Source organism: Gallus gallus, chromosome 17 (genome assembly GCF_016699485.2).
Source record: "Gallus gallus isolate bGalGal1 chromosome 17, bGalGal1.mat.broiler.GRCg7b, whole genome shotgun sequence".
NCBI lineage: Eukaryota > Metazoa > Chordata > Aves > Galliformes > Phasianidae > Gallus > Gallus gallus.
Genome location: NC_052548.1, coordinates 400,670 through 422,790, shown reverse-complemented (window position 1 = coordinate 422,790; position 22,121 = coordinate 400,670). Strand labels below are relative to the sequence as shown.

Sequence of the window (22,121 nt, the reverse complement as noted above, 5' to 3'; positions counted from 1 at the left end):
ATCTCATCTCGAGTGCTCACTGGCCATGGATCATAGGATCTCAGCTGAACTGTGGGTTCACATTTCTAATCAGCACAGGAATGCTAACTGTACATGCCAGGGATTAAGACCAGAACCAACACACAACGGCCACAGTCCCAGGAAAGGACGGACAGAAAGCCTCACTAGAGAGACAGTGCACCAAGCCCAGGTGCCTGCTGTGTGTCTGTACCTCTCTTGGGTGCTGTGCCACACTGGGCGCTTCTGCCTTGCCTTTCTGCAAGGCTGCGCTTTGCTGGAAGGCCGCTCGCATCAGCTTCTGGCAGAAAGGAGACAAGAAAGACATGAAGAGCATCTCTGTGGCGGAAGATTTGAGCACAGCCAACCACAATCTTCTGGTCATCAAGAGCAGTTTCTTCAGCTTGCCTTTCTGCTGCTACAACATTATGCCGCTTCTGCAGTCAGCACAGCTTGCAAGAGCTTCTTACCTGCGGAGGCTTTGCGTTTCCAGCCTTGCCCAGCACCACTCCACGGGACGCGCAGGCTCCATCCCTACAACAACAGGATGGTGTGTTGATTTCACAGACACCAGCAGGCAGCAGAAGTACTGCCCAGTATGCCCACGTCCCCCCAGAAAACAGAAAGATGCTACTTGGACAGCCCAAACACAAACTGATTGAGAGTTCACTTCTCACTGCTCCTTCCTGCACTCCAAATGGATGCTCACTTGACATCCCCTGCAGCACTGCACCCGCCCAGAAGGAATACTCAAAATTCATTCCTCCACACTTCACGACAGAGGGCTGAAGAAACTCACTTCTGTATGGCATGAAGGACCGTCCGTCCCTGTTGCGTCCCTCTGTGCGCTGGAAGGCGCGGTCGGATCTCTGGCAGCCTGCTGGCTGCTGCTCCCAACCGCGGGGAACCGCGCCGCGCCGCTTCTGAAGAGAGAAAGGAAGAAACGGTGGTGGGAACGGGCAGCCAAGGCTTGCAGAGAGGTTCCAGATCGTGCCAGAGAGGGGATATCAGAGTGCTGAGACACTGATTATCACTAAGGGAAAAGACGGCCTGAGCCACGTCCGCGTTGTTAGCCCAGGCTGTCAGCAGTGAGCGCTGAATGCAACCGGTTACTGAGGTCACCAAGGACCAGCAGGGCTCCCCCTGCTCCGTCCCTTCCCCTCGAGAACAAGAGAAAGGAAGAACCAAGCAGAAGAAGCCCAGCCATACCTTGCCACTCAGACGGCAGCAATTGGAACCGCGGTCGTCTCCGTGCTGAGACATGGCCGCTGAAGGCTCAGAGGAAGCTGAAGTTCCCAGGCCTCTGTGCACAGGAACTTCCCCGGCCCTTGCAAAGAGCTGGCTTCCCTCTTCCTCCCACTGCCTCGATCCCAAAATCTCCCTTGGGACAGGAACCCTGCAGAGAGTACCGACGAGTGCACACGCGGTGCTTCTGACGGGCTCTCACAGGGTGATCTGTTCCACGGAAGGCCCAGAGCTCAGCCTCGGTGTGCAGCACGCTCACCAGAGCACCAGCTCTGCTCACCAGCTGTGGCGGAAACGCTGCCACCCCAGCAGTGATTGTGACCTCAGCGAGTGCCCGCATCGCTTCCGTGCTTTCATCATAAGCGAAGGAAATGGACGACTCCCTGATCCACATCTTAGGAAACCACCACCAGGGTCACCCAAGTGGGGTTATTTGAATAATGGAGAAGTGAAGATGACTCTTGTGCAGCCCATTAAAAACCAGTCAAGACCAGTATGGCCTCCGAGTGGTCAATGGAGTCCCAGGGGAACCCATAGAAAACGAAACCCCGGGCCTGTGCCAGCATCTGTGTTTGGGGCTTTGAGTCCCAGGGCTGATGTCAGCCTCTGCGGCTGTGGCTTTAAGTCCCAGGGCCAGTGCTGGGCTCCCCGCCTGTGTCTGTGGCCTTAGGCCCTTGGCTGCTTCTGGCCTCTCTAGCTGGGGCTGTGGTTTTACGTCCCTGGACTGGTTCCAGCCTTTCAGGCTGTAGTTTTGGTCACCAGGACTTGTACCAAATTTGAAGAAACCAACAGGAGGCTCACCCAATGGGGTTCTGTGAAGCATCAGAAGAGAGAAATACACACGATAATTGTGTATCCAGGCTGGGTCACCCTCTCGCTCTGGCGCTGCATGACTAGAAGCAGGAGTCGTTTCCCCCAGGCTGCATCCAGACTGGGGTCATTGGAGACAATGGGTCTATGGGGTCTATGGGGACATTGGAGTCAATGGAGTCATAGGGGGTCATTGGGTTCAATATGGTCACTTGGGTCAGTAGGGGTCACTGGGGTCAATGGGGGTCATTGAGGACATTGGTGTCAGTGAAGTCATTGGGATCAATGGGGTCAATGGAGTGAATGGGGTTAATGGGGTCAGTGGGGGTTATTGGAGACAATTGGGTCATTGGGGTTATTGGGGTCATTGAGGTCAATGGGGGACATGTGGGATTAATGGGATCTGTGGTGTCGATGGGGTTACTGGGGTCAATGGGGTCATGTGGGGTCTATGGAGTCAGTGGGGTAAATGTGTTGTTGGGGTCATATGGGGTCACGGGTATCATTAGAAACATGGGCATTGGTGGGGTCAATGGGGTCACTGGGGTCCTTGGGGTCATTGGGTACATGTGGGATCATTTAGATCATTGGGGACAGGGGGGTTATGGGATTCATGTGAGGTCACTGAGGTCACTGGGTCAAAGGCATCAGTGGGGTCAGTGGGGCCAATGGGGTTTTTGCAGGCCAGAAGGGTTTGGGCTTCCAAGCAATCACCAAGCTTTTGGATGAGCCAGCCCTCTGCTTTTTGTGAGGACAGACCCCAACGAGCCCACAGAACCCGAATAACCTCCTTGACCCCCACAGACAAGTCCTCCTTGGAAAGCCATCTCGGCAAGGGCAGAATAGCGCTGTTCTTGGGCCGCAGCACTCCATGGCCAGGCGCTGCTCAGACGCTGGGGCTGCATTTCCTCCTGGGCACCCACACATGCTGCGATTCCCCTGCAGGTTCCTGCCGGGTTTGTGGCTTCCTGCTGGGGAACTCCTCATCTTCTTCTGCGACTGCCCCCCAACGTCACTACTGCCTCCTCTGGTGCCGTACTGGCAGATGCCTCAGCGTTCATGAGCCTGGACTTCCTGCCTCCCATCAGCAGCTGCTCCTTCATTCATACTGCAATACCGTCCACTTCCAGCACCAGCAGAGCTGCAAGGCAGAGATGGGAAACGTGGGATTAATGCAAACGCAGAAGCCCAAGGCTGTCCCACCACCACGTATTGCAGCCTTGCAGCCCTGCTTTGCAAGGTCTCCACTCTGCTCCCATCTCAGCGATGGGCCGTGCCGGCCTCTTATTGGTCAGCGTGAGCTCCGTCCCACTCCCGCTTGCTTCTCATTGGTCAGCGGCAGCTCCATCCCGCCTCCGTTGGTTTCTCATTGGTCAGATGCGGCTCTATCCCACCCCTGGTTGCCTTTGATTGGTCATCGACTACTTCGGCCCACCCCCAGTAGTTTCACATTGCTCAGCGACAGCTTTGTCCCCCGTCCAGCCTCTCATTGGTCAGAGGTAGCTCTGGACCCTCTCTGGCCTCTCATTGGTTACCAGCATCTCCATCCCGCACCCAGTGGCCTCTGATTGGTCAGCGGCAGCTCCAGCCCGCCCCCGGTGGCCTCTCATTGGTCAGATGTAGCTCTGTCCCACCCCTCTGGACTCTCATTGGTCAGTGGCAGCTCCATCCTATCCCCACAGCCCTCTTATTTATCATTCTTTGTTTCTTGGAGCCCCTTCCTGCTGCTGCCGCTGCTTTGGGGGAGGGTCCGCTCTGCTTCCAGCTCAACATCGGTCAGTGCCGACCTCTGATTGGTCAGCGAGAGCTCCGTCCCGCTCCCAGTGGACTCTGCATGGTCAGCAGCAGCTCCGAACTGCCCCCATTAGCCTCTCATTGGTCAGATGCAGCTCCATCCCTCCCCCCGTTGATTCTCATTGGTCAACAGCAGCTCCGTCCCACTCCCGTCCAGCCTGTCATTGGTCAGCGGCAGCTCTGACCCATGCCAGCCTCTGATTGGTCAGCAGCAGCTCTGACCCACCCCCGGTGGACTCTCATTGGTGATTGTCAGCTCCATCCCGCCCCTGCTGGCTCTGATTGGTCAGCAGCAGCTCTGACCCGCCCCTGCTGGCCTCTCATTGGTCAATGGCATTTCCGGCCCTCCCCTTGTCTCTGATTGGTCAGCAGAAGCGCCGCCGGCTCCAATTGGCTGAGGGGCAGAGCGCGCCGTTGGCAACCGGCTCGGAATCGCCCAGCTGTCCCCTCAGACGGCAGCCCGTGGCCGTCCCCTTCGCCGTGGGATGCGGGGATTTGGGGCGGCTGAAGGAGTCGGGGCCCCCACCACCGCTAGCGCTGCTGCCCTCACAGGGGCCGGGCCCCCCCGAGCCTCCAGTGCTTGTTGAGGTGCCTCCCGGGGCTGAGGTGGTCTGTGGGTGTAGGGGCAGTGGGGGAGATGTGGTGGCAGTGTAAGAGCTGAGGGGCTTTGGGGGCTCTTGGGGGATGTGGGAGGATATGGGTCTGTAATGTGCTGTGTGGGGATCTCGAGGGATGAGGGGATATTGGTGTGTTTTGGGAATAGAGGGGGATGGAGGGATGTGGGGCCACAGGGGGTGCTATAGAGGGATGTAGGGCTGTGCGTGGGTTGTAGGAGGAGATGGGGCTGTAGGGGGCTGTGTTGGGAATCCAGGGAGGGTGTGAGGGGCCATGGGGAGGCCAGAGGGAGAAATGGGACTGTATGGGGATATAGGGTAGGGCTTTGGGGCGACAGGGGGCTGTAGTGGGTTACAGGAGTGGATATTGGGGGATATGGGGCTGTAGTGGTCTGTGGGGGCTATCGAGAGGGATTGTGGGGCTATCTGGGGGCTTTAGTGGGGGCCGTAGAGGGATATAGGGCTGTGCGGGGGTTGTTGGAAAATATGAAGGCTAGGGTGGCTGTATGGGTGTGTGGGGCTTTATGGAGCTTAATTGTGTCTCTAGGGGGGCTATGGGGCTCTGGAAAGCTGTAGGGGGACTGTAGAAGGGGTATTGGGGTATATGGGAAAAGAGGGGGCTGTGGTTGGGATCTAGGGATCTGTGGGCAGCTATTGGGGGATATGGGGCTCTAGGGTGCTGCAGGGTCTTTAGGGAGTGTTTTAGGGCTATATGGGGGATATAGGGGGATTTGGTTCTCTAGGGGGCTGTGGGGGTATAGGGGTGATATGGGTGTGTAGGGGGCTTTGGGAGGAGCTCCACGGTTCTATGAGGGGTCTGTAAGGGCTATAGGTGTGTTCGAGGGGGATATGTGGCTCTAGGGGTTTGTGGCAACATGTGGGAGGGTTGAGGGTGCTAGGGGTTGGGGGGGCTCTAGGGCAGGATGTTGTGCTGTAGGAGATTGTGGGGGCCTGAGGGAGGATATAGGGTGTCTGTGGGGATATAGGGGAGATATGGAGTCTAGAAGGGTTCTAGGGGGATATGAGGCTGGATATGGGAGAGTGTGGGGGGCTCTGGAGGGAGTCTAGGGCCAGTGTGGGTCTGTGGGGAGCTATAAGGGGAGATTGGGCTTTAGGGGCTGGGGGACTGTAGGGAGGGTCTTAGGGCTGTAGAGGGGACATGGGGTTCTATGGGGCTGTAGGGAGCAGGGGAATATTATGACGCTGTAGGGGGCTATTGGGGGAGCTATATGGTTCTATGGGGAGGCTATAGGAGCTTTATAGGTGGTTATGGGGCTTTAGGGAGCTGTGGGTGGTCTGTAGGAGGGTTCTAGTAGGGTAGGAGGCTATAGGGGGCTGTGGAGGGGATATAGGGAGATATGGGGCAGTAGTGAATTTTTAGGGGGTTGTGGCGGGCTGTAAGAGTGTATAGGATGATAGGGGGCCAGGGGGGGTCTGTAGAGAGGGATGTTATGCTGGAGAAGGTATGGGAGGCTAAAATGGGCCTTTGGGGGTTACAGAGGGGCTGTGGTGGGCTATTTGGGGATATAGGGAGATATGAGGCTATAGGAAGTGTTTGGAGGATGTGGTCCTCTAAGGGGCTGTGTGGGTCCATAGGATGATCTGGAGCTATAGGGTGATCTCTAAAGGGATGTGGGGCTAGACGGCTCTCCCTTCCTTCCTTTCCCCCCTTCCACAGCAGGGAGGGTGAAATGCTAGTCATGTAATTCAAATTGGAACTGAAGTTTTCTTGCAATAGAATATGATGCTTTTGTGGTCTTCAATCTGAAACGTGTTTTCTCCTTGGGTTTAGGTAATCTGTTTATGTTTAATGATTATGGTTAATAATCTAATCATGTTTCATAATGCCTTTTGAAAAGGTTTCAGTCTGCAGTCTGCTGATCCGAAAGAAAGAAGGCGGCTTTTGGAGGACTTGATCATTGCGAGTCGAGCTGCTGCTGAACCTCCCCTTCCAACATCCAGCAGGTGAGGACGTTGTGCATCTCAGCCCTCCCTCCCTGCACTATAGCAGCGATTCTAATCAAACCTCTGAACTCCCAGGTTTGTTCTGCAGGCCCCGGTGATGGCACAGGCATGAAAGAGCCCAGAGCTCGTCGCTGGGGAGAGGCTGCGTATGGCGTTGTGAAGGGAGAGATGGAGGAGGGGTTTGAGCAGCGCTGTGCAGGAATGAACGGCTGGTAAGAGAAGAGGTGTGTGTGCTGAGAGCAAGGGCTGTACGGCTCCTCTCTGTGTTCTCACAGCAAGTGCACGGCAGAGCTCCTTGCTCTCTGTTCTTTCTTGCAAGGCTGCGGCGCTTCAAAGTGCGCTGTGGGTGGGCAGCGCGATGACAGCCCAAGGGTGGCACCAGGAGATGCAGCGCAGCCCTCTGCAGCAGCCGGGTGCATTGATTGGTCTTGCTCATTCTTGAAGGAGAAGGTGTGTTTAGCTGCCAACTTTGGTGGCTCCATAGCATGTGCTGAAGTCTTTGGGGCCCTTCCTGTGTTCCTCACGTCCTGAGGCAGTGAAGGACTTCCCTTGCTCTGTAGGAATGGTTCCTGTGCAAGGGCATGGTCGTCTGCCTGTAGCAGATACTGAAGGTTGTGCTTTTGTGACTGCAGTGATGGAGTTGGCTTTATGAATGGCAATTGCACTCTGCTCACGTGCAGCTCTTTCTGACACAGGCAGGAGTCGGGCAGCGGTACTGCAGTGGGGAGCCCCACAGTCCCCAGCAGCACCCCATGTCCCCCACTGGACATGGGAATTCTCCTATTCCATTCCACGGAATCCTCCTATTTCCTCCCTCAGAGCTCCTTTACACCTCCAAGATCCCCCCTGGGAACTCACTGATCCCCATGGTCCCTGACAGGACCCCATCACCATCCCAGGACCCTCGTAGCCCACCTTTGGCCTCTCCTCTTCCTGACCTGCCTGCAGATCCCGTACAACCTCACAGTGCTGTGGCATGGATGGCTTCTGCAGGTGAGGAATGAGGAGCTGGAGAAGGTGTAGGGCACAGATGTGGGTCACAGAAAGTGAAGTGGGCGGCACTGGGGATACTGGGGAACACGGATCAGAACATGGGAGGATTTGGGAAGGATAAGGGGATGTGGACCACAGCCTACAGGAGCAGAGTGCTTCACAGGAGAAGGCTTCCAAGGTTCCCCCTTGGCTGTGCACTGCAGGCTCACAGTCTCCACCACACATCCGCTGTGCAGTTTTTCCAGAGGAGGTCTATGGCCAACGTGTTCCTTTCGGGCTGATTGTGTGCTTTTCTATGCAGACAGGCAGGCAGGCAGGATTTCTTGCAGCTGTTGCACGTGCTGGGTCTCATGCTCCGTCCTGCAGCTGTGCCTTATCTCGTGTGCACTCTCCACCTCCCCCTGGTCAGAACGTCCTGGCCCTGCTGTGCTCTGCTCAGCATCTATCTGCTGCACAATGACACAGCTGTCACACTGAGCCTGCCTTGTGCTATCCCTGCAGATGTTCCATGATTTCCTCTGCCACTGTCCCACTCGTAACTGCTCGGGTGATTTCCAGCAGCACACAGCTGGCACACAGAGCCATGCTGACCACGGCAGGGTGCAGCTCCTTGTTGCAGTCCCGTAGCGGTGGGTGGCCGTGCCAAAGGGGGATCCCACCGCTGCTCTCTATCCTTCTGCGCTCGTTCTGCACCACCGTGCATTCCTTCCTTCTCGTGCTGCGCTGCCCTCAGAGTGCTCTGCCCATTTCTCGGGGTCGTTGCAGCAGCTGCTGCAAGTGCTGATGTTGGAGCAGTTTCTTCCCCACCGCGAGATCCCCTCCAAGAGGCACTGCCCCTACTGCTGCAATGGCCCCACTCTCAAACTTCCTTTTGTAATAAGGTGTGTTATTAGTTCTGTAGCTGACTTGGATTTCTTCTGCCGCTGTCCTGTGAAGGAGTTGATTTGCTTCAGTCCATCCCTGCCCCGTTCCTGGCTCGGGTGTCCCTCATGGCCACGCAGCACCACAGCAGCCAAGCTCCAATCCCTTCCCCGGTCTCAGTGGGATCAGTTTGTTCTGTTCTCATCCACTTACAGAAACAGAAGCTACCAACCCACCAAACCCTGCGACAGGTATTTCCCTACAGAAGCATTCATGTCCTTCTGCTGGCCCCTTTGGCCAGTTCCCAGCTCTCCAAACTGAGGCGTACACTGCAGCCCCCCCCATGGCTTCTTTCTGGCAGCTGTGGCGCAGCCCCACCCCGAGGAGGAGATGCCTTTTCCCCACATGCAGCTGGTTCTATGGCCACATGGGGTGAAGACGTGGGGTTGTGGGTCACATGGGGGTCCTGCAGCATCACAGAGTTACGGGGTGATATGGGGCTATGGGGTCAGATGGGGTTCTGAATCACAGTGATAGGGTCAGATTGGATGGTAGGGACAGATGGGGTGACATGGAGTTACGGATCACATGGGTTGTATGGTCGGGGTGAGGTGGGGGCAGGGATCCCAGAGTTATGGGCCCACATGGCGTCGGGTCACAGCGTGATGGAGGCAGGCAGAGTCAGGGCGTCACAGGATCATGTGGGGGTATGGTTCCCCCAGGGCTGTGGGTCACGTGCAGCCATGGGGTCATGCACATAAAGGGCGATGAGGTCATCTTGGTTTATGGCTCATGTGGGGTAACGGCTCAGGGCCCCACCTTTGGGCCACAGGGACGCCCAGTCCCCTCTCAGGATGAAATGAAACCACTGCAAACTCTGCCCCCCCCCCCTCTTTTTACCTCAAACCGCTCCCCACATCCTCCCATACTCTCTATGTCCCCATACTACCCCATTCCCCTGTGTCCCACCTGCAGCCCACGTCTTGTCTTCTCCTGAACAGCATTCTGCTCCTGCAGCCTGTGTTCCCACATCCCTTAATGTCCCTATATCCACCAAACACACCCCCAGAGAGCCCTATAGCTCCTCAAGGACCTTCTCAGACTCAGCACATCTCCCCCACAGACTTTGCACAAGGCCTTTTGCTTTTGCACACCTTTGCGTGCACATGGATGGAGTGCGCACATAGGTCTGTGCAAGGATGCGTTTGCACGTGTGTGTGAATGCACAGGTGTGTGTGCAGGGAAATCTTTGCACGTGGCTGTGTGGTTCTGCACACATCCCTGCACGCAGATGTGCGTGCACGGGAGCAGCGGAGACTTCTAACCGGAGATTTCTGGGAGCGTTGGAACTCCTGTGAGAGTGCTGGAGAGCACAGGGCCGGGAAGCACAGCTCCACAGCACTGCGCTCTGCACAACAGCCTGCAGGACGGCACGGAGCGCTGACAGAACCAGGACACAGCGCCATAGCAGGCACTGCAAAGGAAACAGCTCCATCCCAGCCGCAACAGTGACAGGCAGGCAGGCACTGGGGAGGGCTGCACGGCAGAGGGACGCCCTCTGAGTGCCACATCAGGAGAACCTGGAGCGCTGTCTGCAAGCAGAACAGTGCCGGGATGGCAGCCTGCTGGTCCTAAGCTGCAGAGATGCTGCTCTGGACCAACAGCCTGTCATTTTTTCAGAAAACACCGTCCTTTTGCTGAACTTTGCTCATTACATACTTGTCATTAAGGAAAAAATGCTTGGTGCTGCCCTGGGAAACTCAGCAATCTCCACAGCGTTGCTCTCCAAGTTAGCACGCTCGTGGCCAGGCTTTGTTCCCTGCAGCTCTTTGCACGTGCTTTGCAGACAGTCTGTCTGTGGGCAGTGCAAAGGACTGCTGCCTCCGTTGCATCACTGGACGGCAGCATTCGCTGACGGAGCTGTGGCAGTTCTGAGCGAGCGCCGCGAGACCAATAACGAGGAGGTGGTGCAGCAGCTCTCCGAGTGCCGCTGGACAAATCAGGCCGTGCGCTCTCTGTGAATCTATAAATTTGACTGGTTTTTATTGACTACGTTTGAAGGTGGAGTGCCGAGATGGGCGGCACTCAGCGCTGCCCTGTAACGCCAGCGCACTGCAGAAGCTGCTGCCTGCTGACGCTCCTCCTCTCAGTCCTTCAGCTGCAGCTTCTGCATCATCTCCACAAGGCTGTCCACTGCGGAGGCCTGGGAAGAAACGGAGCGAGGGTAGAAACAGGACACCACTTCCCTCGGGATTTTACAGTCTCTTCCTTTCATGTGTGACAGACAGAGGCCCTGAGAACAACAAGAGCCGTGTCTGTGTTCACCAAGGACTCACCTCTGCACGTGCAGCAGCAGCTCTGAGGGCAGCCTTCTTCAGCTCCACTCTCCTCTCTTTTCGTTGTCGTCTTCCTTTCTGTAAGGCATATAAATATAGATGAATTCATTTTGTCTACAGTGAAATGGCAGAAACATGGGTGCCGTACAAGCAGAAGGCAGCAAAAAGACGAGAGGAAATGGGACTAGGAAGCCTCCCAGTGAATGACATTTCCAGGAGGCGTGCAGAAGACTGCCATAGAGTTAACGGGAAGAGACAGGGCTTACACGTTCTGGCACCTCACTGCCTTTCGGACTTGGTAGCCTTCCACTCTTTTCCCCTCCACAGAGAAGGAAAAAGCAAAGCCAACCCTAAGCAAACTCAGTGTGCTCGCACAGGGAAGCGCCTCAGCACGGCGGGTACCACAGCACCTTCTCACCTCTTTGCTTGGAGCTCCGCGCAGCAGCAGGCCCAGGGTGTGCTGCTGGAGCCGGCACACAGTCTCCACTCGGCCCCCTCACTCTCTTATTGGAAGGCAGCTGAGCTGCTGTTGGTTTCCCTTCCTCCAAGGCCTTGCGTTTACATCCAGCCAGGGTGTTGGAGATCAGAGCGGGGGCACACGGCAGGGGAAGGTCTTCCCCCTGTGCTGGGACCTGCTCTTCTAGGGAGACCTCCAGCCTGGCAGAGGAGCTTGAGCTGCTGCCTGTTGAGAAGCTCTCTCAGTATGGACCTGCTGGACCACTTTGACATAGATCTCTGCCATTTGGCTCAGCACCAATCTCTGTTAAGAAAGCAAAAACAAGGAGATTTAATGAGAGCCCAACACTACTTTCAGTCTGCAAAACGGGTCACAATCCTGGGACATCTCATGTCGAGTGCTCATGGCCATGGATCATAGGATCTCAGCTGAACTGTGGGTTCACAATTCTAATCAGCACAGGAATACTAAATGTAAATGCCAGGGATTAAGACCACAACCAACACACAACGGCCACAGTCCCAGGAAAGGACGGACAGAAAGCCTCACTAGAGAGACAGTGCACCAAACCCAGGTGCCTGCTGTGTGTCTGTACCTCTCTTTGGTGCTGTGCCACACTGGGCGCTTCTGCCTGGCCTTTCTGCAAGGCTGCGCTTTGCTGGAAGGCCGCTCGCATCAGCTTCTGGCAGAAAGGAGACAAGAAAGACATGAAGAGCATCTCTGTGGCGGAAGATTTGAGCACAGCCAACCACAATCTTCTGGTCTTCAAGAGCAGTTTCTTCAGCTTGCCTTTCTGCTGCTACATTATGCCGCTTCTGCAGTCAGCACAGCTCGCAAGAGCTTCTTACCTGCGGAGGCTTTGCGTTTCCAGCCTTGCCCAGCACCACTCCATGGACGCGCAGGCTCCATCCCTACAACAACAGATGGTGTGTTGATTTCACAGACACCAGCAGGCAGCAGAAGTACTGCCCAGTATGCCCACGTCCCCCCAGAAAACAGAAAGAGGCTACTTGGACAGCCCAAACACAAACTGATTGAGAGTTCACTTCTCACTGCTCCTTCCTGCACTCCAAATGGATGCTCACTTGACATCCCCTGCAGCACTGCACCCGCCCAGAAGGAATACTCAAAATTCATTCCTCCACACTTCACGACAGAGGGCTGAAGAAACTCACTTCTGTATGGCATGAAGGACCGTCCGTCCCTGTTGCGTCCCTCTGTGCGCTGGAAGGCGCGGTCGGATCTCTGGCAGCCTGCTGGCTGCTGCTCCCAACCGCGGGGAACCGCGCCGCGCCGCTTCTGAAGAGAGAAAGGAAGAAACGGTGGTGGGAACGGGCAGCCAAGGCTTGCAGAGAGGTTCCAGATCGTGCCAGAGAGGGGATATCAGAGTGCTGAGACACTGACTTATCACTAAGGGAAAAGACGGCCTGAGCCACGTCCGCGTTGTTAGCCCAGGCTGTCAGCAGTGAGCGCTGAATGCAACCGGTTACTGAGGTCACCAAGGACCAGCAGGGCTCCCCCTGCTCCGTCCCTTCCCCTTGAGAACAAGAGAAAGGAAGAACCAAGCAGAAGAAGCCCAGCCATACCTTGCCACTCAGACGGCAGCAATTGGAACCGCTGATCGTCTCCTTGCTGAGACATGGCCGCTGAAGGCTCAAGGAAGCTGAAGTTCCCAGGCCTCTGTGCACAGGAACTTCCCCGGCCCTTGGAAAGAGCTGGCTTCCCTCTTCCTCCGACTGCCTCGATCCCAAAATCTCCCTTGGGACAGGAACCCTGCAGAGAGTACCGACGAGTGCACACGCGGTGCTTCTGACGGGCTCTCACAGGGTGATCTGTTCCACGGAAGGCCCAGAGCTCAGCCTCGGTGTGCAGCACGCTCACCAGAGCACCAGCTCTGCTCACCAGCTGTGGCGGAAACGCTGCCACCCCAGCAGTGATTGTGACCTCAGCGAGTGCCCGCATCGCTTCCGTGCTTTCATCATAAGCGAAGGAAATGGACGACTCCCTGATCCACATCTTAGGAAATCACCACCAGGGTCACCCAGTGGGGTTATTTGAATAATGGAGAAGTGAAGATGACTCTTGTGCAGCCCAATTAAAAACCAGTCAAGACCAGTATGGCCTCAGAGTGGTCAATGGAGTCCCAGGGGAACCCGTAGAAAACGAAACCCAGGGCCTGTGCCAGCATCTGTGTTTGGGGCTTTGAGTCCCAGGGCTGATGTCAGCCTCTCCGGCTGTGGCTTTAAGTCCCAGGGCCAGTGCTGGGCTCCCCGCCTGTGTCTGTGGCCTCAGGCCCTTGGCTGCTTCTGGCCTCTCTAGCTGGGGCTGTGGTTTTAAGCCCTGGACTGGTTCCAGCCTTTCAGGCTATCGTTTTGGTCCCCAGGATTGGTACCAAATTTGAAGAAACCAACAGGAGGCTCACCCAATGGGGTTCTGTGAAGCATCAGAAGAGAGAAATACACACGATAATTGTGTAGCCAGGCTGGGTCACCCTCTCAGCTCATGGCGCTGCATGACTGGAAGCAGGAGTCGTTTCCCCCAGGCTGCATCCAGACTGGGGTCATTGGAGACAATGGGTCTATGGGGTCTATGGGGACATTGGAGTCAATGGAGTCATTGGGGTCTAGGGGGTCATTGGGTTCAATATGGTCACTTGGGTCAGTAGGGGTCACTGGGGTCAAGTGGGGGTCATTGAGGGACATTGGTGTCAAGTGAAGTCATTGGGATTCAATGGGGTCAATGGAGTGAATGGGGTTAATGGGGTCAGTGGGGGTTATTGGAGACAATTGGGTCATTGGGGTTATTGGGGTCAATTGAGGTCAATGGGGGTACATGTGGGATTAATGGGGTCTGTGGTGTCAATGGGGTTACTGGGGTCAATGGGGTCATGTGGGGTTAATGGGGTCAGTGGGGTAAATGTGTTGTTGGGGTCATATGGGGTCACGGGTATTCACGGGTATCATTAGAAACATGGGCATTGGTGGGGTCAATGGGGTCACTGGGGTCCTTGGGGTCATTGGGTACATATGGGATCATTTAGATCATTGGGGACAGGGGGGTTATGGGATTCATGTGAGGTCACTGGGGTCACTGGGTCAAAGGCGTCAGTGGGGTCAGTGGGGTCAATGGGGTAATTAGCAGGCCAGAAGGGTTTGGGCTTCCAAGCAATCACCAAGCTTTTGGATGAGCCAGCCCTCTGGTTTTTGTGAGGACAGACCCCAACGAGCCCACATAACCCGAATAACCTCCTTGACCCCCACAGACAAGTCCTCCTTGGAAAGCCATCTCGGCAAGGGCAGAATAGCGCTGTTCTTGGGCCGCAGCACTCCATGGCCAGGCGCTGCTCAGACGCTGGGGCTGCATTTCCTCCTGGGCACCCACACATGCTGCGATTCCCCTGCAGGTTCCTGCCGGGTTTGTGGCTTCCTGCTGGGGAACTCCTCATCTTCTTCTGCAACTGCCCCCCAGCGTCACTACTGCCTCCTCTGGTGCCGTACTGGCAGATGCCTCAGCGTTCATGAGCCTGGACTTCCTGCCTCCCATCAGCAGCTGCTCCTTCATTCAGACTGCAATACCGTCCACTTCCAGCACCAGCAGAGCTGCAAGGCAGAGATGGGAAACGTGGGATGAATGCAAACGCAGAAGCCCAAGGCTGTCCCACCACCACGTATTGCAGCCTTGCAGCCCTGCTTTGCAAGGTCTCCACTCTGCTCCCATCTCAGCGATGGGCCGTGCCGGCCTCTTATTGGTCAGCGGGAGCTCCGTCCCACTCCCGCTTGCTTCTCATTGGTCAGCGGCAGCTCCATCCCGCCTCCGTTGGTTTCTCATTGGTCAGATGTGGCTCCATCCCACCCCTGGTTGCCTCTGATTGGTCATCGACTACTTCGGCCCACACCCAGTAGTTTCACATTGGTCAGCGACAGCTATGTCCCCCGTCCAGCCTCTCATTGGTCAGAGGTAAGCTCTGGACCCTCTCTGGCCTCTCATTGGTTACCAGCATCTCCATCCCGCACCCAGTGGCCTCTGATTGGTCAGCGGCAGCTCCAGCCCGCCCCCGGTGGCCTCTCATTGGTCAGATGTAGCTCTGTCCCACCCCTCTGGACTCTCATTGGTCAGTGGCAGCTCCATCCTATCCCCACAGCCCTCTTATTTATCATTCTCTGCTTCTTGGAGCCCCTTCCTGCTGCTGCCGCTGCTTTGGGGGAGGGTCCGCTCTGCTCCCAGCTCAACATCGGTCAGTGCCGACCTCTGATTGGTCAGCGAGAGCTCAGTCCCTGCTCCCAGTGGACTCTGCATGGTCAGCAGCAGCTCCGACCCGCCCCCGTTAGCCTCTCATTGGTCAAGATGCAGCTCCATCCCTCCCCCCGTTGTTTCTCATTGGTCAACAGCAGCTCCGTCCCACTCCCATCCAGCCTGTCATTGGTCAGCGGCAGCTCTGACCCATGCCAGCCTCTGATTGGTCAGCAGCAGCTCTGACCCACCCCCGGTGGACTCTCATTGGTGATTATCAGCTCCATCCCGCCCCTGCTGGCTCTGATTGGTCAGCAGCAGCTCTGACCCGCCCCTGCTGGCCTCTCATTGGTCAACGGCATTTCTGGCCCTCCCCTTGTCTCTGATTGGTGAGCAGAAGCGCCGCCGGCTCCAATTGGCTGAGGGGCAGAGCGCGCCGTTGGCAACCGGCTTGGAATCGCCCAGCTGTCCCCTCAGACGGCAGCCCGTGGCCGTCCCCTTCGCCGTGGGATGCGGGGATTTGGGGCGGCTGAAGGAGTCGGGGCCCCCACCACCTGCAGCGCTGCTGCCCTCACAGGGGCCTGGGCCCCCCCAAGCCTCCAGTGCTTGTTGAGGTGCCTCCCGGGGCTGAGGTGGTCTGTGGGTAGTAGGGGCAGTGGGGGAGATGTGGTGGCAGTGTAAGAGCTGAGGGGCTTTGGGGGCTCTTGGGGGATGTGGGAGGATATGGGTCTGTAATGTGCTGTGTGGGGATCTCGAGGGATGAGGGGATATTGGTGTGTTTTGGGAATAGAGGGGGATGGAGGGATGTGGGGCCACAGGGGTTGCTATAGAGGGATGTAGGGCTGTGCGTGGGTTGTAGGAGGAGATGGGGCTGTAGGGGGCTGTGTTGGGAATACAGGGAGGGTGTGAGGGGCCATGGGGAGGCCAGAGGGAGAAATGGGACTGTAGGGGGTATAGGGTAGGGCTTTGGGGCGACAGGGGGCTGTAGTGGGTTACAGGGGTGGATATTGGGGGATATGGGGCTGTAGTGGTCTGTGGGGGCTATCGGGAGGGATGTGGGTCTATCTGGGGGCTATAGGGGGGCTGCAGAGGGATATAGGGCTGTGTGGGGGTTGTTGGAGGACATGAGGCTATAGGGCGGTAGGGTGGCTCTAGGGTTGGCTCTAGGGGTGTGCGGGGCTTTATGGAGCTTAATTGTATCTCTAGGGGGGCTATGGGGCTCTAGAAAGCTGTGGGGGACTGTAGAAGGGGTATTGGGGTATATGGGAAAAGAGGGGGATGTGGTTGGAATCTAGGGATCTGTGGGCAGCTATTGGGGGATATGGGGCTCTAGGGTGCTGCAGGGTCTTTAGGGAGTGTTTTAGGGCTATATGGGGGATATAGGGGGATTTGGTTCTCTAGGGGGCTGTGGGGGTATAGGGGTGATATGGGTCTGTAGGGGGCTTTGGGAGGAGCTCCACGGTTCTATGAGGGGTCTGTAAGGGCTATAGGTGTGTTCGAGGGGGATATGTGGCTCTAGGGGTTTGTGGCAACATGTGGGAGGGTTGAGGGTGCTAGGGGTTGGGGGGGGCTCTAGGGCAGGATGTTGTGCTGTAGGAGATTGTGGGGGCCTGAGGGAGGATATAGGGTGTCTGTGGGGATATAGGGGAGATATGGAGTCTAGAAGGGTTCTAGGGGGATATGAGGCTGGATATGGGAGAGTGTGGGGGGCTCTGGAGGGAGTCTAGGGCCAGTGTGGGTCTGTGGGGTGCTATAAGGGGAGATTGGGCTTTAGGGGCTGGGGGACTGTAGGGAGGGTCTTAGGGCTGTAGAGGGGACATGGGGTGCTATGTGGCTGTAGGGAGCAGGGGAATATTATGACGCTGTAGGGGGCTATTGGGGAAGCTATATGGTTCTATGGGGAGGCTATAGGAGCTTTATAGGTGGTTATGGGGCTTTAGGGAGCTGTGGGTGGTCTGTAGGCGGGTTCTAGTAGGGTAGGAGGCTATAGGGGGCTGTGGAGGGGATATAGGGAGATATGGGGTAGTAGTGAATTTTTAGGGGGTTGTGGCGGGCTGTAAGAGTGTATAGGATGATAGGGGGCCAGGGAGGGTCTGTAGAGAGGGATGTTATGCTGGAGAAGGTATGGGGGGCTAAAATGGGCGTTTGGGGGTTACAGAGGGGCTGTGGTGGGCTATTTGGGGATATAGGGAGATATAAGGCTATAGGGTGTTTGGAGGATGTGGTCCTCTAAGGGGCTGTGTGGGTCCATAGGATGATCTGGAGCTATAGGGTGATCTCTAAAGGGATGTGGGGCTAGAAGGCTCTCCCTTCCTTCTTTCCCCCCTTTCCACAGCAGGGAGGGTGAAATGCTAGTCATGAAATTGAAACTGGAACTGAAGTTGTCTTGGAATAGAATATGATGCTTTTGTGGTCTTCCATCTGAAACGTGTTTTCTCCTTGGGCTTTAGGTAATCTGTTTATGTTTAATGATTATGCTTAATAATCTAATCATGTTTCATAATGTCCTTTGAAAAGGTTTCAGTCTGCAGTCTGCTGATCCGAAAGAAAGAAGGCGGCTTTTGGAGGACTTAATCATTGCGAGTCGAGCTGCTGCTGAACCTCCCCTTCCAACATCCAGCAGGTGAGGACGCTGTGCATCTCAGCCCTCCCTCCCTGCACGGTAGCAGCGATTCTAATCAAACCTCTGAACTCCCAGGTTTGTTCTGCAGGCCCCAATGATGGCACAGGCATGAAAGAGCCCAGAGCTCGTCGCTGGGGAGAGGCTGCGTATGGCGTTGTGAAGGGAGAGATGGAGGAGGGGTTTGAGCAGCGCTGTGCAGGAATGAACGGCTGGTAAGAGAAGAGGTGTGTGTGCTGAGAGCAAGGGCTGTACGGCTCCTCTCTGTGTTCTCACAGCAAGTGCACGGCAGAGCTCCTTGCTCTCTGTTCTTTCTTGCAAGGCTGCGGCGCTTCAAAGTGCGCTGTGGGTGGGCAGCGCGATGACAGCCCAAGGGTGGCACCAGGAGATGCAGCGCAGCCCTCTGCAGCAGCAGGGTGCATTGATTGGTCTTGCTCATTCTTGAAGGAGAAGGTGTGTTTAGCTGCCAACTTTGGTGGCTCCATGTCATGTGCTGAAGGCTTTGGGGCCCTTCCTGTGTTCCTCACGTCCTGAGGCAGTGAAGGACTTCCCTTGCTCTGTAGGAATGGTTCCTGTGCAAGGGCATGGTCGTCTGCCTGTAACAGATACTGAAGGTTGTGGTGTTGTGACTGCAGTGATGGAGTTGGCTTTAGAATGGCAATTGCACTCTGCTCACGTGCAGCTCTTTCTGACACAGGCAGGAGTCGGGCAGCGGTACTGCAGCTCCTCTGGCAGCTTTGCAGCTCAGTTGGGAAGCAGAAGATGTGGATGTGAAAGAAGAAGTCCGTTGCTGGGACGTTCCCCTGTTCTTCCCCCAGCTGTCCCCTTGCCTCAGCCTGGATTCCCCTTGCATTCCGGTAGGATTCCCTTCCATCCCCCTGGCTGCCCCTTGCTTTCCACAAGGCTGCCCTTTCCTTTTCCATGACAGCCCCCACATCATTCCCCCACAGAGTCCCATCCCCCACAGAGCCCTGGAGCCCCTCAAGGACCCCCTCAGACGCAGTACACCTCCCCCATAGCTGGCCCATAGCCACATGGAGCCCCACAGTCCCCAGCAGCACCCCATGTCCCCCACTGGGCTTCCACGGAATCCTTCTATTTCCTCCCTCAGACCTCCTTTACACCTCCAAGATCCCCCCTGGGAACTCACTGAACCCCCATGTTCCCTGACAGGACCCCCATCACCATCCCAGGACCCCCATAGCCCACCTTTGGCCTCTCCTCCCCCCGACCTGCCTCCAGATCCCGTACAACCTCACAGTGCTGTGGCAGGGCTGGCTTCTGCAGGTGAGGAATGAGGAGCTGGAGAAGGTGTAGGGCACAGATGTGGGTCTCAGAAAGTGAAGTGGGTGGTACTGGGGATACTGGGGAACACGGATCAGAACATGGGAGGATTTGGGGAGGATAAGGGGATGTGGACCACAGCCTACAGGAGCAGAGTGCTTCACAGGAGAAGGCAGAGGTGTGAGGTACAGGTGGGACTTGTGGGTGCGGGGACGTGACGTGGCATGGGTACGTGGGGGGTCTGGGGGCTCGTGGGGAGCGGTTTGGGGTCAGAATGGGGATGTGGAGTGGTGTTGGAGTGCATTCATTGATTTCTTCCTGAGAGGGGATTGGGGTTCCCTGTGGCCCAAAGGTGGAGCCCTGATCAGTAACCCCACATGAGCCCAGAACCCCATACTAACTCCGCGTGACCCCGAGGCTCCACATGACCCATAACCCTGTGAGCACCGTAACCCCATATGAGGCTGTGGGCAGGGATGGGTCTGTTCCTGGCTTGTTCAGGGGGTACTATAAGGTGGCTCTGGGGCCGCTGTAGGTCAGCAGCCTGTATATTCCCCTGACGCTCATCTTGCCCTCATCTTGGGGGGCCAAATGGAGGTCGAGGGGTTAGTTGGGGGTAAGGAAGAGGCTCCATGAGTGTATCCCATAGCTGCCCAGAGCAGCCCCAGAGCCATCCTAGAGCAGCCCCAGAGCAGCCCCATCACTGCCCGCAGCCCGTGGCCAGCAGCAGTTCCACCAGCAGCAGTGTGTTGGGTAAAGGCAGCTCCCAGGTGTGGCTCTGCTCCAAAGCTGCCCCAAAGTGCTCCTGAAGCCCTACCATAGTCGTCCTTTCACTGCCCGACAACCCATGTGAGGCTTCCCTACATCCCAGCACATTCCATGACAAGTGCCTGTGGGGTGTGCGAGAAATACGCTCACATCCCTGATGTTCCACCAGGGCACAGCTCTCAGTGCAGCAGCAAAGCTCATTCCTGATTGCTGTGGCGTTACTGCACTCTCCTCTGTGAGCTCCTTCTGCTCCTGGAGCTCTCCTCCCATGGCACCCACTGCTCTCCTGTTCCCCCTTGGCTGGGCACTGCAGGCTCACAGTCTCCACCACGCATCCGCTGTGCAGTTTTTCCAGGTGTCGTCTATGGCCAACGTGTTCCTTTCGGGCTGATTGTGTGCTTTTCTATGCAGACAGGCAGGCAGGATTTCTTGCAGCTGTTGCACGTGCTGGGTCTCATGCTCCGTCCTGCAGCTGTGCCTTATCTCATGTGCACTCTCCACCTCCCCCTGGTCAGAACGTCCTGGCCCTGCTGTGCTCTGCTCAGCATCTGTCTGCTGCACGACTGACACAGCTGTCACACTGAGCCTGCCTTGTGCTATCCCTGCAGATGTTGGATGATTTCCTCTGCCACTCTCCCACCCGTAACCGCTCGGGTGCTTTCCAGCAGCACACAGCTGGCACACAGAGCCATGCTGACCACGGCAGGGTGCAGCTCCTTGTTGCAGTCCCGTAGCGGTGGGTGGCCGTGCCAAAGGGGGATCCCACCGCTGCTGCTCCCCATCCTTCTGCGCTCGTTCTGCACCACCGTGCATTCCTTCCTCCTCGTGCTGCGCTGCCCTCAGAGTGCTGTGCCCATTTCTCGGGGTCGTTGCAGCAGCTGCTGCAAGTGCTGATGTTGGAGCAGTTTCTTCCCCACCGCGAGATCCCTTCCAAGAGGCACTGCCCCTACTGCTGCAACGGCCCCACTCTGCGACGCCCTTTTGTAAGGAGTTGTGTTGTTCGTTCTGCAGCTGACTTGGATTTCTTCTGCCACTGTCCCGTGAAGGAGTTGATTTGCTTCAGTCCATCCCTGCTCCGTTCCTGGTTCAAGCCAAGCTCCAGTCCCTTCCCTGGTCTCAGTGAGATCAGTTTGTTCTGTTCTCATGCACTTACAGAAACAGAAGCTACCAACCCACCAAACCCTGGGACAGGTATTTCCCTACAGAAGCGTTCATGTCCTTCTCCTGGCCCCTTTGGCCAGTTCCAGCTCTCGAAACTGAGGCGTACGGCTGCAGCCCCCATGGCTTCTTTGGGGCAGCAGTCGGGCAGCCCCACCCCGAGGAGGAGATGCCTTTTCCTAGCATGCAGCTGGTTCTATGGCCACATGGGGTGAGAATGTGGGGTTGTGGGTCACATAGGGGTCCTGCAGGGTCACAGAGTTACGGGGTTGAGTGGGGCTATGGGGTCAGATGGGGTTCTGAATCACAGTGATAGGGTCAGATTGGATGGTAGGGACAGATGGGGTGACATGGAGTTACAGGATCACATGGGTTGTATGGTCGGGGTGAGGTGGGGGCAGGGATCCCAGAGTTATGGGGCCACATGGCGTCGGGTCGCAGCATGATGGGGGCAGGCAGAGTCAGGGCGTCACAGGGTCATGTGGGGGTATGGTTCCCCCAGGGCTGTGGGTCACGTGCAGCCATGGGGTCACGCACATAGAGGGCGATGAGGTCATCTTGGGTTATGGCTCATGTGGGGTAACGGCTCAGGGCCCCACCTTTGGGCCACAGGGACGCCCATGTCCCCTCTCAGGATGAAATGAAACCACTGCAAACTCTGCCCCCCCCCCCCCCTTTTTACCTCAAACCTCTCCCCACATCCTCCCATACTCTCTATGTCCCCATACTACCACATGCCCCTGTGTCCCACCTGCAGCCCACAGTCCTTGTCTTCTCCTGAACAGCATTCTGCTCCTGCAGCCTGTGTTCCCACATCCCTTAATGTCCCTATATCCTCAAACACACCCCCAGAGAGCCCTATAGCTCCTCAAGGACCTTACTCAGACTCAGCACATCTCCCCCACAGACAAGCTGGGCCATCACAGGCTCCTGCAGTCCCCAGCAGCAGCCCACATCCCCCTCTGAGCTCCCACTGAACCGCCTTGTTT

The 22,121-nt window shown here is 56.6% G+C and overlaps 2 long non-coding RNA genes across 7 annotated transcripts; both read left to right on the top strand.

Moving 5' to 3' along the window:
- Positions 1-4,274: 4,274 nt before the first annotated feature.
- LOC112531467 lies at positions 4,275-9,176 on the top strand. Of its 3 annotated transcripts, XR_005840517.2 has the most exons (5): positions 4,275-4,434; positions 6,320-6,425; positions 6,501-6,649; positions 7,121-7,418; positions 8,312-9,176. It is a non-coding gene; the product is annotated as an uncharacterized LOC112531467 (long non-coding RNA). The 3 variants fall into 3 exon arrangements; XR_005840515.2 differs by having other exon boundaries at positions 7,121-9,176; XR_005840516.2 differs by lacking the exons at positions 7,121-7,418; positions 8,312-9,176 and having other exon boundaries at positions 6,514-6,637.
- A 6,710-nt stretch (positions 9,177-15,886) lies between these two features.
- LOC121107084 lies at positions 15,887-19,376 on the top strand. 4 transcript variants are annotated; one of them, XR_005840502.1, is made up of 4 exons: positions 15,887-15,916; positions 17,820-17,925; positions 18,001-18,137; positions 19,096-19,376. It is a non-coding gene; the product is annotated as an uncharacterized LOC121107084 (long non-coding RNA). The 4 variants fall into 4 exon arrangements; XR_005840501.1 differs by having other exon boundaries at positions 18,001-18,149; XR_005840500.2 differs by lacking the exon at positions 19,096-19,376 and adding an exon at positions 18,620-18,851 and having other exon boundaries at positions 18,001-18,149.
- The last annotated feature ends 2,745 nt before the right edge of the window (positions 19,377-22,121 follow it).